Genomic DNA, 11,722 nt, shown 5'->3' on the forward strand with positions numbered 1-11,722 from the left:
AAAAAAAAAAAACCTAACCCACCAGACTGGCCAATTTCTTTCTAACCCAAATTTATCCTGTCACAACAAAAGCATTTGACCCATTGAATACTAAACATATGCAAGACTGATGTTTTAAATATAATCTGAGTTATCTAAATGCAAATCAATGCATTAAAAAGTTAAAGAGCATGACACACACTGATAAATAAGACAGTCAAAACAAATTTTACCAAAAAAAGAAATGTGCCATTTGTCTGAAAACAAACATGGGAAACTTTAGTCCAAAGGGTTAAGTTCTAAGAAAGTTATAGGCACCTAAATGCAAGAATTTTAAAGTTCATCCTTAACCAGAACCATACAACACTAATGTATTTGAGATGCAATGTCCGGTTATATTAAAAAACCTAATAAAAACTGGGATAATTGAATCTTATGAAGGCATAAGACACTGAAGTTTACCAAACTCTCTTTATAAGTTGCATTTACATAGAAAGATTAAATCTTTTAGTCCTTTTTTAAAAGAACGTTTGAATGGCCAATATATGCACATATACAGTACAGTATATTCATCAAAAGTGCTAAGATGTACTAAGCAATATTGAAAGTAGTTCTAGCAATACAGTTCTGGCCCCAATTTTTTGTTTTTAAAGAAGGAGCAGAGTTTCAAACCCTAATATGAAAGTATATTTTCATTTAAGAGAAATAAGGTTTACATGCGGCTTATCCCTGCCTGAACAAAAAAGGGGCTGAAACCCTTCTCTATGTGACAAGAGAAAAACAGCCTTTTAAGTGACTGCCAGAGCTGCCTAGCTTGGAGAGAAGGAGCTGACAGCTGTGGCCTGTTAGGCTACATGTCTCAGTAACCTAACAACAGCTATGCTTAAGTAAGGAAGCTATAAAAAGAAGAAGATACTTCCTGAGAGAGAAGGGGAAAGAGTGCTCAGATTTCCTCCTAACTCAGGAGACTCAAGACCTATTCCCACAATGAAAAGCAAGGAGAAACTGGAAACTTAATTTCCTTATACTGACAGGAGGGACCACACTAAGTCCCAGAATCAATAAGCACTGATGGCAAGCGGGGGTTCTTCTGCAAGTACTAACACTGCTTTTCTGGTGCAGCAAAGATAATTACACAAATCTGATCAATGTCACTTTGCCCAAAGTTTTCCTGACCAATTGCAACAAAAGAACCACTGCTGGGGGTGGAACTGGAAGAGTGTGTGATAGGAAAGATTAAATATAATCTCTGCAAAATCACAAGGAAGAAGAGTTCTCTCTCACTTTGCTTAAGAAAGTCTTCTAAGTTTCACTCCTGCTGCTCAAAACAACAGGAAGCTTGACTGAAACTGATCAGATTCTCCATATTGTAGAGAAAGGAAAGACTCTGGACAGCAACAGTGGTACCAGCACAATCCAGGGAGCGGACCATAAAACAATGGAAGGAAAGAGGAGCCCCATCTCCACTCTAAATACCAATAGTGAAACAGCTGAAACTCCCAATCACACCCACACAGCAAGAAGAGAGTGAGGAGAACTGCTCTTTTCCAGCCCAACAAAGGAACTTCAAATTGACCACACACTCATACCAAACAAGGCATACACTGAAGATGTGGGCATCTCCTGCAGGATCCAAGCATCGCATTCTGGTGGCAACACCAGCATGCCATTTCCCCCCCTAATTCCTGGCCACCCAAAGCTACATGGGAGCAACTACACTGGATTTCTTATTAGGGTACAGCACCTGATAAACACTATGAAGTCTCCTCTCTCTCTCCCCACCATAATCTCCCAAAATAACTATATCTGCTACATTTTTCAAGACTGTACTTGAAGCTTCCCTTATTTTCTGGGCATCCACAATAGCACCACATGACAGCGGCCCTTCCTCTAGCAAAGGAGGGTTGGATAATATAGCCCACTAATGACGCTCCTCCAGTTGTCTAGAGATCGCTAGTGAATTCAATGAGGTGACTCTCTCACAAGGGCTCCAAGTATTGTGTCTGCCATATTGCTAAACCTCTACCGGTCCTTGGATGACAGACAAATTTAATCTCAAATTAGTCATCCCAGTGGTCTCCAACATTTCAACAACAGAAGACTGCAGCAGGCGCCTGACACCCCGCCGCTGAAATGCCGCCACCGAGAAGAAGCAGTGGCAAGAAGCGCTGCCGCCTAAATGCCACCAAGAAACAGCAACGCTTCTCAGTGGCATGGTGTCCTGCGGGTGCACAAAAATGCCCTGGCAGGCACCATGGCACCCATGGGCACCGCGCTGGGGACCCCTGAGTTATCCTATTGGTGCAGCTCCTTCTCTTAATACATGTCTTGTTATGCAACTGCTGATGACATTTCTATTTGCTTAGTTCTTGGAATCTAAGCGTTTTTCATCAGTAACATCCTGTACCAGGGATTTCCAATGGCAAATACACATTGTATATGCATTTCCTTTTATAAATTTTAAATCTGCTCTAATAATTTAATTGATTATCCCCCTTGTTCTTTTACTATTGCTTAACTTCCATCAGGCTGTTGACTGGGGCTCTCTAATACTTGTCAACATGAACAGAGTAGGTTTTTACACAAGTACCTCAAATTCACAAACATACTTACCTCTCATTACTAACCAATAAGAAAAGTGATATCTAATAGTCCAAGACCAAGTACACTGAGACCACCCTGACAGGTGTTTGTTCAATCTGTTCTTAAAAACCTCCATTGGTGAAGATTCCACCACCTACCTGGGTAACCTGTTCCACTACTTAACTACCCTTATAGTTAGAAAGATTTCCTAATATCTAGCCTAAGTCTCCTTTGCTGCAGATTAAGCCAATAACTTCTTGTGTCCTACATTCAAATGGACACAGAGAACAACTGATCATCTTCTTTGTAATACCCAATATCTTTCTTCAAGTGTGGTGTCCAGAATGGGACAGAACTCCAGCTGAGAGCTCACCAGTGCCAAGAAGAGCAGAACAGTTACCTTCCATGTCTTACATATGACATGCCTGTCACCCCAAAATGACAGTACCTTTTTTCACAACTGCATCACATTGTTAGCTCATGTTCAATGTGATTCACATAATCCCCACATCCTTTTCTGCAGTACTGCTGCCGAGCCAGATATTCCCCATTTTGTAGTTGTGCATTTGATCTTTTTTCTTCTCGAGTGTAGTACTTTGCACTTTTCTTTACTGAATTTCATCTTGTTGATTTCAGATCAATTCTTCAATTTATCAAGGTTATTTTGAATGTGCAAGTGCAAAGTGCAAGCAACCCCTCCCAGCTTGGAGTCATCCATAATTTTATAAGCAGACTCTTCATTCCATATTGCAAGTCATTAATGAAAATACTAAATACAGTTGTACCAGACAAGACAGACCCCTGCAGGATCCCACTAGATATGGCCTCCAGTTGATAGCAAACTATTGATAACTATTCTGAGTATGGTTCTTCAAGCAGTTGTACAGCCACCTTACAGTAATTTCATCTCCAAACCACATTTCCCTAGTTTTCTTATGAGAATGCCATAAGGGACCGGGTCAAAAGCGTAACCAAAATCATGAACTATCCCACCTACTGCTTCTCCCCTCTCCACCCCCCACATCTACTAGGCCTGCAACCCTATCATTAAAGGAAATTAGGTTGATTTAGCATAATTTGCTCTTGACAAATCCATGCTGGCTATTACTTTTCTGCCTATTATCCTCTAGGTACTTACAAATTAATTGTTTGATCATTTCTTCCAGTACGTTTTCAGGAACCCAAGTTAGGCTGACTGGTCTATAAATCCCTGGGTCCTCTTTGTTCCTGTTTTTCAAGATAGATACTATGAGTTGTTCAACTACTGAGAGCCTCTCACGGGGAAAATAAAACAGCCCAACCATAGAGGAATGGTTCAAAATTAAATACACACACACTACAGGAAGTTGTAATGGAAAAGTTAACACACTAATTATGTACTCAGCAAAATAGGCAGAGGACAGATAAATACATGGTTACCTTTTATTCAATACTCAGGCAAAGTAATTCACTTGCAAAAACCCAGCACATCTGTCCAATTATTTTTTTAAAAATTAACATTTTACATACATGCCTGGTCTGTTAAATGTGTGTATAGAGATTTCACTCTATCTAATAAAGCCACCAGAAACAACACACGTGTTGTAATGATGCTCACTTTGTAATATGGTAATACTCTAGTAAATAGAAAGCACTGACTATATTCCTTTATAATGTCTCTTCAAAGAAAAGCTAATTGTTGTAATGATTGCTTTGTTTCTGGTATTTATATGGCAAGGTTTTGTAAACTGGTCAAAACTTCCTAAATGAATAGTAGATACTATGTTTGCCCTTCTACAGTCCTCTGGGACCTCTCCCGTCCTCCGGGACCTCTCCCGTCCTCTAAGTTCTCAGAGATAATTACTAATGGTTCTGAGATTGTTTCAGCTAGTTCTGTAAGGACCTGAGAGTGAATTTTGTCAGGCTCTGTTGACTTGAATACATCTAACTTATCAAAATATTCTTTAACCCCTTCTTCCCCTATTCTGGTGTATATTCCTTCCCCTTGCGTTAACACAATTAACCTTTTTAGCAGAGAATGAAGCAGAACAGGCACTGAACATCTCACACTTCTTGGTGCTGTCCATTATTAGCTCTCCTTCCTCACTAAGTAGTGGATCTACACTTTGTTCCTCTCTTGTTCCTAATGTTTGGCAAATCTGTAAATACATTATTAAGATAGTCTGTTTTCAGTATGGGTTACATCATCAGCAAAAAGGATAATTTAGAAAGTAAAATTGATTTCCATTAACAAGTACTGAGAACGTTTTCTTCAGAACTTTCTTCAAGACCGTACCCCAGTAAGATTAAGATCTGTGATGCCTAACAACTTTTGACAATGAAGTATCTTGAAGCTTACACAGGGATTTTATATTATGCCTTTATAAAACCCAAATACTATACTGATCATACTCAGTTTTTTGTTCAGCAGTATTTTGCCTGTTGAAAAAAAAAAAAAAAAAGTGTTTTCCGTTCACTCATAAAAACTACCAAAACACAACTTTTGACAATCCATATTTCTCATAGGAAATTCTTCAATTAGAGCTGTAATTTTTCTAAAGTATTTGATTCAAAGTTTGTGGTGCTACCACTTTTGAACTTACAGTGTAGTGATCCATATTCTAACCTTATATTCTGTACTGTTCATCAAGGCCCATACTGGCTTTGATCTCTTAAGGATTTATATGCTGCTTCTTGTCTCCATTATGAGACTATAACCTGGGCATTCATTTCTATAGAGATAACACTCTGATTTAGCCTTTTCTGAATGCCAGTGTGGACAGTGCTTCAATAGTATATCATCAAGGTGGCAAGTTTCATGATCTCAAACCTTTGCTCCTCAAACTAATACACACTAGAATAACATTTCAAAGAACATTTGTTCACTACTTATCACAAACCTGGCAGTAAATCATTCAGGGTCTGTACACTATGACAGGAGATTATGTGTATGTACTGGTTTGTTTACCAGGATTCTTAAAATTAAGAGTCAATTCCTTTATTCTTCTATCACATCAGTTTTTCCATAATATTTCAAATTGATTTTAAATATTATTTTTTAAGATCTCACCTAGCCCTCATCTTCTATTCCTTGAACACTGGTTCATTATAAAACACAGACAGGACGAAGACAAAAGGATAATGCTCATTTTTCTGTTTGTGATATTATCAATTGTTGCAAAAGAAAAATGGACTCTTGATCTCAGTACTTCGAATGTTGAATAAAACTACACCGTTTATTGTTTTCAAGTGTAAGTTTGTAATTTGTCGTGTATGTTTTTAATTATTGACTAGAGATGTAAACACTTAACATAAGCTTGCCACAAAAAATTTTGACAAGGGGTACAGACTGAAGCAAGTTTCAGAGGCAGGCCAGTTTCTCTGTTGAGATAACAGAGGCATCGAACTTGTGGCTACTTTAAAGACTTCACTCAGCAGACAAACTGAAGGTAGCTTCTACAGACACACAAAGCAGGTTATAGATTCTAAGGCCATTATGTAAGGTCCTTTTAACCTAAGAGTTCTTTATGAAGAAGTTTAAATAGTCAGACTTAAGAAAAGACTTCTGTATTTTTCAGTTAGTAGCTATTTCTTAAGCAGGCACCATGAGAGAGCACGCAGTTTAAAAAAAATTAAAAAAAAAAAATCAGTTATGGGGGCAAGTAGCCCTTTGGCTTTCTATCTTTAATATGATCACTATTTGATCCTTTATATCTCCCTATGCATATAATTTTTCGCTTTCCTCCCATCCCTCCAATGTTTGCCATGGGAGGAATTACACCAAATAGCTACAGTCTGTGCTACAGAAGTGGAAGTTCAATTGATTTTTAGTACCAAACATCACCTTATGTTAAGTTAAAGAAAGGTTAGTTGAAGTGTAGGGGGAAAAAACAATAGAAACAGGACAACAACCTGTTGGGGAAACCTTGTAACTTTACACTCTTTTAACCACCTATATAGTTTATTGCTTAGTTTCAAATTATGTCAAACACCAGTGCTTATATGTCAACTGTGCTCCAAGGCTAAGGAATTCTGCCCAACATTAGAAAGCTTTGAAATACGTATAAGCTAACATGTTACCTTTCCAGACCTTTTAGCCAGTCAAAGTAATTACAGAATACACTGCTATGAAATGTTCAGGCAGATGCTTTAAAATGTCTACGTTCAATGCTATGGCCCATTATAGCATGGCCTATCTAAATAACTCCCATACAACTCTGTTATTTTTAATCACTAAAATACACAACCACAGAAGACTTACTTTTGGTGCAATACAGTTAACAGTTATTGGTTTATGGCAAAGAGAAAACATATTTAAAATATTTATTCTTTTATTGGATACTCTTATTATATTTTTCCCTTCATAGTAAGAGGTAGCTTTTTATATACACTATAGAAACATTGATTTCTTAAGCCTAACATTGAAATTGACATTTATCAGGTAAGATATTTGATGGTGAGCACACTGATGCACATTGTACGCATTCATTTATCATCAACAGGCACAGGGTATTGAGATGTGCAAGACATCTGCACTCCATAATTCTTGGGTACCTCAGTACTTTGTCTGTCTGTCCTTTTTGTTTTGAGAATGTAGGGTATAGAATAGGAACACATGACACAAAGCCCAGCATTCAGTTTGCAAGTGCATGCCACCTATCATATCTTAAAATTTCATATATATTACAGCCCCCCTTTAAAAAAAAAAGTTAAGTTTCCCTATGTTAATAGGGTAAAGTCTATATGCTCATTTCAAAAGGGTCACTATCAACTTGAAATCTAGTCAGCCAAACAAAACGTTAAAACTAGTTTAAAATTTTTACTATCACATTTTCCCATTTTTATTATTTTCTCAATTTTTGTCAAATGAACAAAGTAATCTGAAATAAAAATTGATTTTTGTATAATTATACTTTATCTCAGGTGCTACTTGTAATAACTATAGGTTAAAAAAGTGAGAGAAGTATGATTTTGAAGTTGACAATATCTCTATGGATTGAAGGGGCATTTCTTACATTTCAATACACTTTTCTTCCGTTTTCTTTCTGTTGTCAATCACAAAGGCCTCCCAACTATTCATTTTCTACTTTAACTATAAAATGAAACCCACCCATTCACAATTTGCTAGATATGTACATTTTTTAATTTGGTTCTCCTCCCCATTTGGCCATTCATCCTTGGGTGCCATATTTCACCTTCTCTTCGCCAACTATACAGCAGAGATGTCAAGCTTTCTTCAGTGAAGACACACAGGCTTCAAAGCCACTCCACTGACAAGAAAATAAGATGTTTGTTAGAAAATTAGATGTGCTTATCCACTTTATTCTGCCTAAATATGTCCACTCTTCATTGGTCAAAAGGTAAAAGACACGTATACATTCAGATCTCTTACGCAGGTGAACATACACCAAGCCACACAGCCATCTCATTTGTCTTAGCCTGTTATTCCTTACAAAAAATGTAATGAAGTTAAAAGATTTAAATAGGCACAGGATAGTACAGTGATGAGTGTGGCACAAAAGCTTAGACAAATACGCCAACAGTCAAATTTTCTATTGAATACCAAATTTATTCCATTAGAAAGACTTCTTGAATATCAGGGTATGCATATTGCTTACATTGGCACCAGCTAAGAAGTGTTCCACAGTGCAGTGCTCAGCTCTTCTGGGGATTTGAGTTTTTTCCCTATAAGAAGTCAGATGTTTTACAGAGTTCTGTGGAGGAAATGCCTGCAATTTGCATAAGTTTGCAAGTCTTTAATATTCATACTTTAAATTTAAAATTCTGTTGTGCAATTATGTAAGCATCAGAAAGAAGAAATGACTGGAGATGGCAGGGCTGCTATAATATTTGCAACACACACAACTCTCCAGCAATCCGACCAAGGCAGGTGGAGCCTTTTGCCTCTATGGAGTACCAATAAAGTATTTTTACTTGAGCACAAGGATCCACATACATCAGATTGCAGGACTGAGGCCTAGATTTAGATACATATTAATACTAGTGGCATGAAAGAAACACAATACATTCAAAGCAAAAGTGAGAAGTGAATGAGCCACAAACAATGGGACATAGTAACAGCTCTCTCTTTCAGGCCTGCACTGTTTTGTTGAATGCATAATTTTAGAACTCAGTAAGCCTTTTAAGCAAGATACATCATAGCCCCTTTTAAGTTCCCAGCCTAAAATAATTAAACCTTCCATGTCTTAGAAGCCAGAGTCTCATAGGCCTAACACAATTCTTAAGGTAATATTCTGATATTTGAAATGATACCAAGACAAAGAAACTTTACATAATTGTAAAGATATTAAACGCTATCATTTTTCATTTTCTGTAACATCATTACTGTTGGATTCTTAGTTATTTGAGAGTAGTTTAAATATAGTTATATTTTTAATTTGACTAATTTCAACTCTAAAAACTACTATGAACTGTCAGTATTAGTACTTCCCCTACACTCCAATTACCAGAAATAAAATGGTACTTCTACCTTTTTGACATTTCCATTTAATTAAGGTATTGGATAAATTTATGTTTTATTAACCTGTCAATATTTGCATATTTCTAAGAGAGTGTAATGGTGGCAGTGAATGTTTATTCCCATATTCTTAACAAGAAATAACTTATTTCTACCCAAGAGGTGAAGACTATTTAATTATAAATTAATATGACCTAAAAAATTTCATCAACACTCCTTGTGGCTCTACACTGGCACATAAATCCAACATAAGTCACATTTTAGTTTTTAGTGCATATTTGAGCACTGACTAGTACTGCTCCAAAGCAGTTTTATTCACCAAGCACATCCAACAGGTCAAATAATTTCATTAAATGGTACTGGAGAGTTTATTCAGGTACATTTGTTCTGTTTCCAAGGCACTACCACAATAAATAATAATTACAACAATTAGTTTATAAAGATTCCACTACAACAGTATTTAGATACTGAAGAAGAGCAAATTTATTTGATCAGATTTAATAGTATTTCCCACATTTAAGGGACCTTTACTAAGCACAACATTGATACATGAACTACCAGCAAGTTGATCTTGCAAAATCCACACAAACACTTCATAGGTAACTTACACTATGGGGCTGCTGTCTTAGGTTTGAAGAGACTCAATCTCCCTTTCATAAGAGACCCTGTTTACTCAGCATAGGCAGCATTCAATCTTAAATTTAAGAATAATTCTAAACCAATTTTAATGCACAAAGCAATAGGAAAATATTCAAGAAACAGGCAGTGCCTTATACCTGCCTCATGTTTGTCTAACTGGTCTGTTAGCAAATGGCCCTTTTTTCCTTAAATCTGTTTTAATACAATATCTATTTACTGCTCCTATACTTTTGATAGTATTTGTCCCTCCTTTTAGCAGACATATTTTGAAAGAACCAAGTATAAATAAAATCAAGAAGTGTGGTGAATTCCCTCCCCCACTCCCAGAGCTATAACCCACAACGGATGAGCTATAACTATGGCCTTGGAAACACAAGTTCCACTGCCCCTTTTAACACACAAGTATCAATTCAAATTACGAGAGACCTATCCTCTTATACTTAATAAAGACTGAGCCAATGAGCATGTAAGTCTTGGCAGTAACATTTTATTTCCTCGTCTCTAATAGGGATCGCCTTCGCCTCCCATACAGGTCCGGAATGAACCGCAGCAGGGGTAAGTATAAGGATCATCACACCAGTCTTTGGTAGAGGAATAAATCAAACATGGCTTCCCCCTCCATACATTTCCAGAGTTACTCTCTCACTCCTGCTGCCATGGAATCCTAGTTCTACCCACAGGGAAGGCAGCAGTAGCAGCCCTCAGATGATTACTCCACTCACAGTCAGTGCAATGGGGGGTACATTTATACCCACCACCACCATTTAACGAAGTATTTTAAAGCCTCGAGTAGATCTTTCTCCCATTGGTGCGTGCGTGCATATATATTGCACTGATTGATTTTCACCCTGGGAAGGGAGGTGACACCGACAGGCGCCTTACCCCATCCCGTCACATTTTCTCTCGCCTCCTGCAGCAGCGATGAAGAGATGGGGGGGGGGGGGGTAACTAGAAAAAGAATGAAGCAGCAACAGCCGGGACTCCAGCCTCGGCATTGCCCCTTTCCGCTCCTCCAACACCCAAGAATCAGAGGCCCAACTAACACCAGTAATCCCGCTGCAGCCTCCGGCGGGAGGATGGGCAGGCACTGGGGGGGAAGCCGGGGGCTGCTTGCAGGGGGCCCCGAGAGCCACCCGGAGGCGGGAGCTGAGCGAGGGGGACCGGGGAGGTTAGGGGAGCCTCCCCCTCAGCCCAGGAGGCGGCTGGGAGAGCCGGCTAAGCGGGAGAAAGCTGGGCTCTCCCGAGGATCGGGAGACCGGGGGGATAACGCCGTTGGGTGATGGAGAAGCTGGGGGCCCCCCCTCCTCGCCTCAGCGCCGCGGGCCACCCCCGCTGCCAGCCGCTCCCCCTCCCTCCCCACGGCAGCGCACGGGGCCAGGGCACAGCATCCCTGCGAGCAAGCAAGGCAACCTCGCCGCCGCTCCCGCCTCCAGCCGGGGCCTGCGGTAGCGTGCCCGGGGCCTCCCCCCGCCCCAGGGACACCGGCCGGGCTTCGGCCAGCTGACCTGTGCTCTGGCGCATCCTCTCGCACAGGAGCCGGGCGAGGAGAGAGGCGGTGGCTCGATACCCGCGAACGGCGGCAGCCGAGAAGACGCAGCAGCAGTAACGACGGCAGCGGCGGCGGCTCCGGGAATCCTGCGCGGCGGCCCCGCCCCCTCCTCCGGCCAGAACCAGCGCGAAAAATCCCCGCCGCTGATTGGATGCCGCCGCCGCGCGGCCCTTGGAGCGGCTGTTTCAAATCCCCCCGCACGGAACCGCCCGCATACGCAGCCCAGCGGCCGGGAGCGGGGTTAGGCTCTGCCTCGAGCCGCTAGTCCCCGCGACAGGCGGTAAGGGGACCTTGCTTGCAAACGGCGGGGGCCTGGAGGACGGAAGGATAGGGAAGCTGCCGCAGGGCACCCCTGAGTGCGGGGGGTGGGGACTCCCGAGAACCGGGGAGGGGCGGTGTCTTGCCTACCTCACGAGTCACGGCTCAATAGACCTGAGGAGCTGCCCCTGTGAAACCCCCATACGCGTTCACCCCTTGCCCGCCAAAGGCAGAGCGACTCCCCTCAGCACCCCATA

General features: G+C 40.5%; 1 protein-coding gene across 4 annotated transcripts in view; it reads right to left on the minus strand.

Moving 5' to 3' along the window:
• NSD2 (nuclear receptor binding SET domain protein 2) overlaps positions 1–11,324 on the minus strand; it is a 150,738-nt gene extending 139,414 nt beyond the window's left edge. For 2 of the 4 annotated variants that reach the window (XM_048849101.2, XM_075128105.1), the window contains exon 1: positions 11,164–11,324. The gene's annotated coding sequence lies outside the window, so the exon portion shown is untranslated. The other 2 variants (XM_048849102.2, XM_075128104.1) reach the window with 2 other exon arrangements.
• Positions 11,325–11,722: the final 398 nt, after the last annotated feature.

Source organism: Caretta caretta, chromosome 4 (assembly GCF_965140235.1).
Source record: "Caretta caretta isolate rCarCar2 chromosome 4, rCarCar1.hap1, whole genome shotgun sequence".
Taxonomy (NCBI): domain Eukaryota; kingdom Metazoa; phylum Chordata; order Testudines; family Cheloniidae; genus Caretta; species Caretta caretta.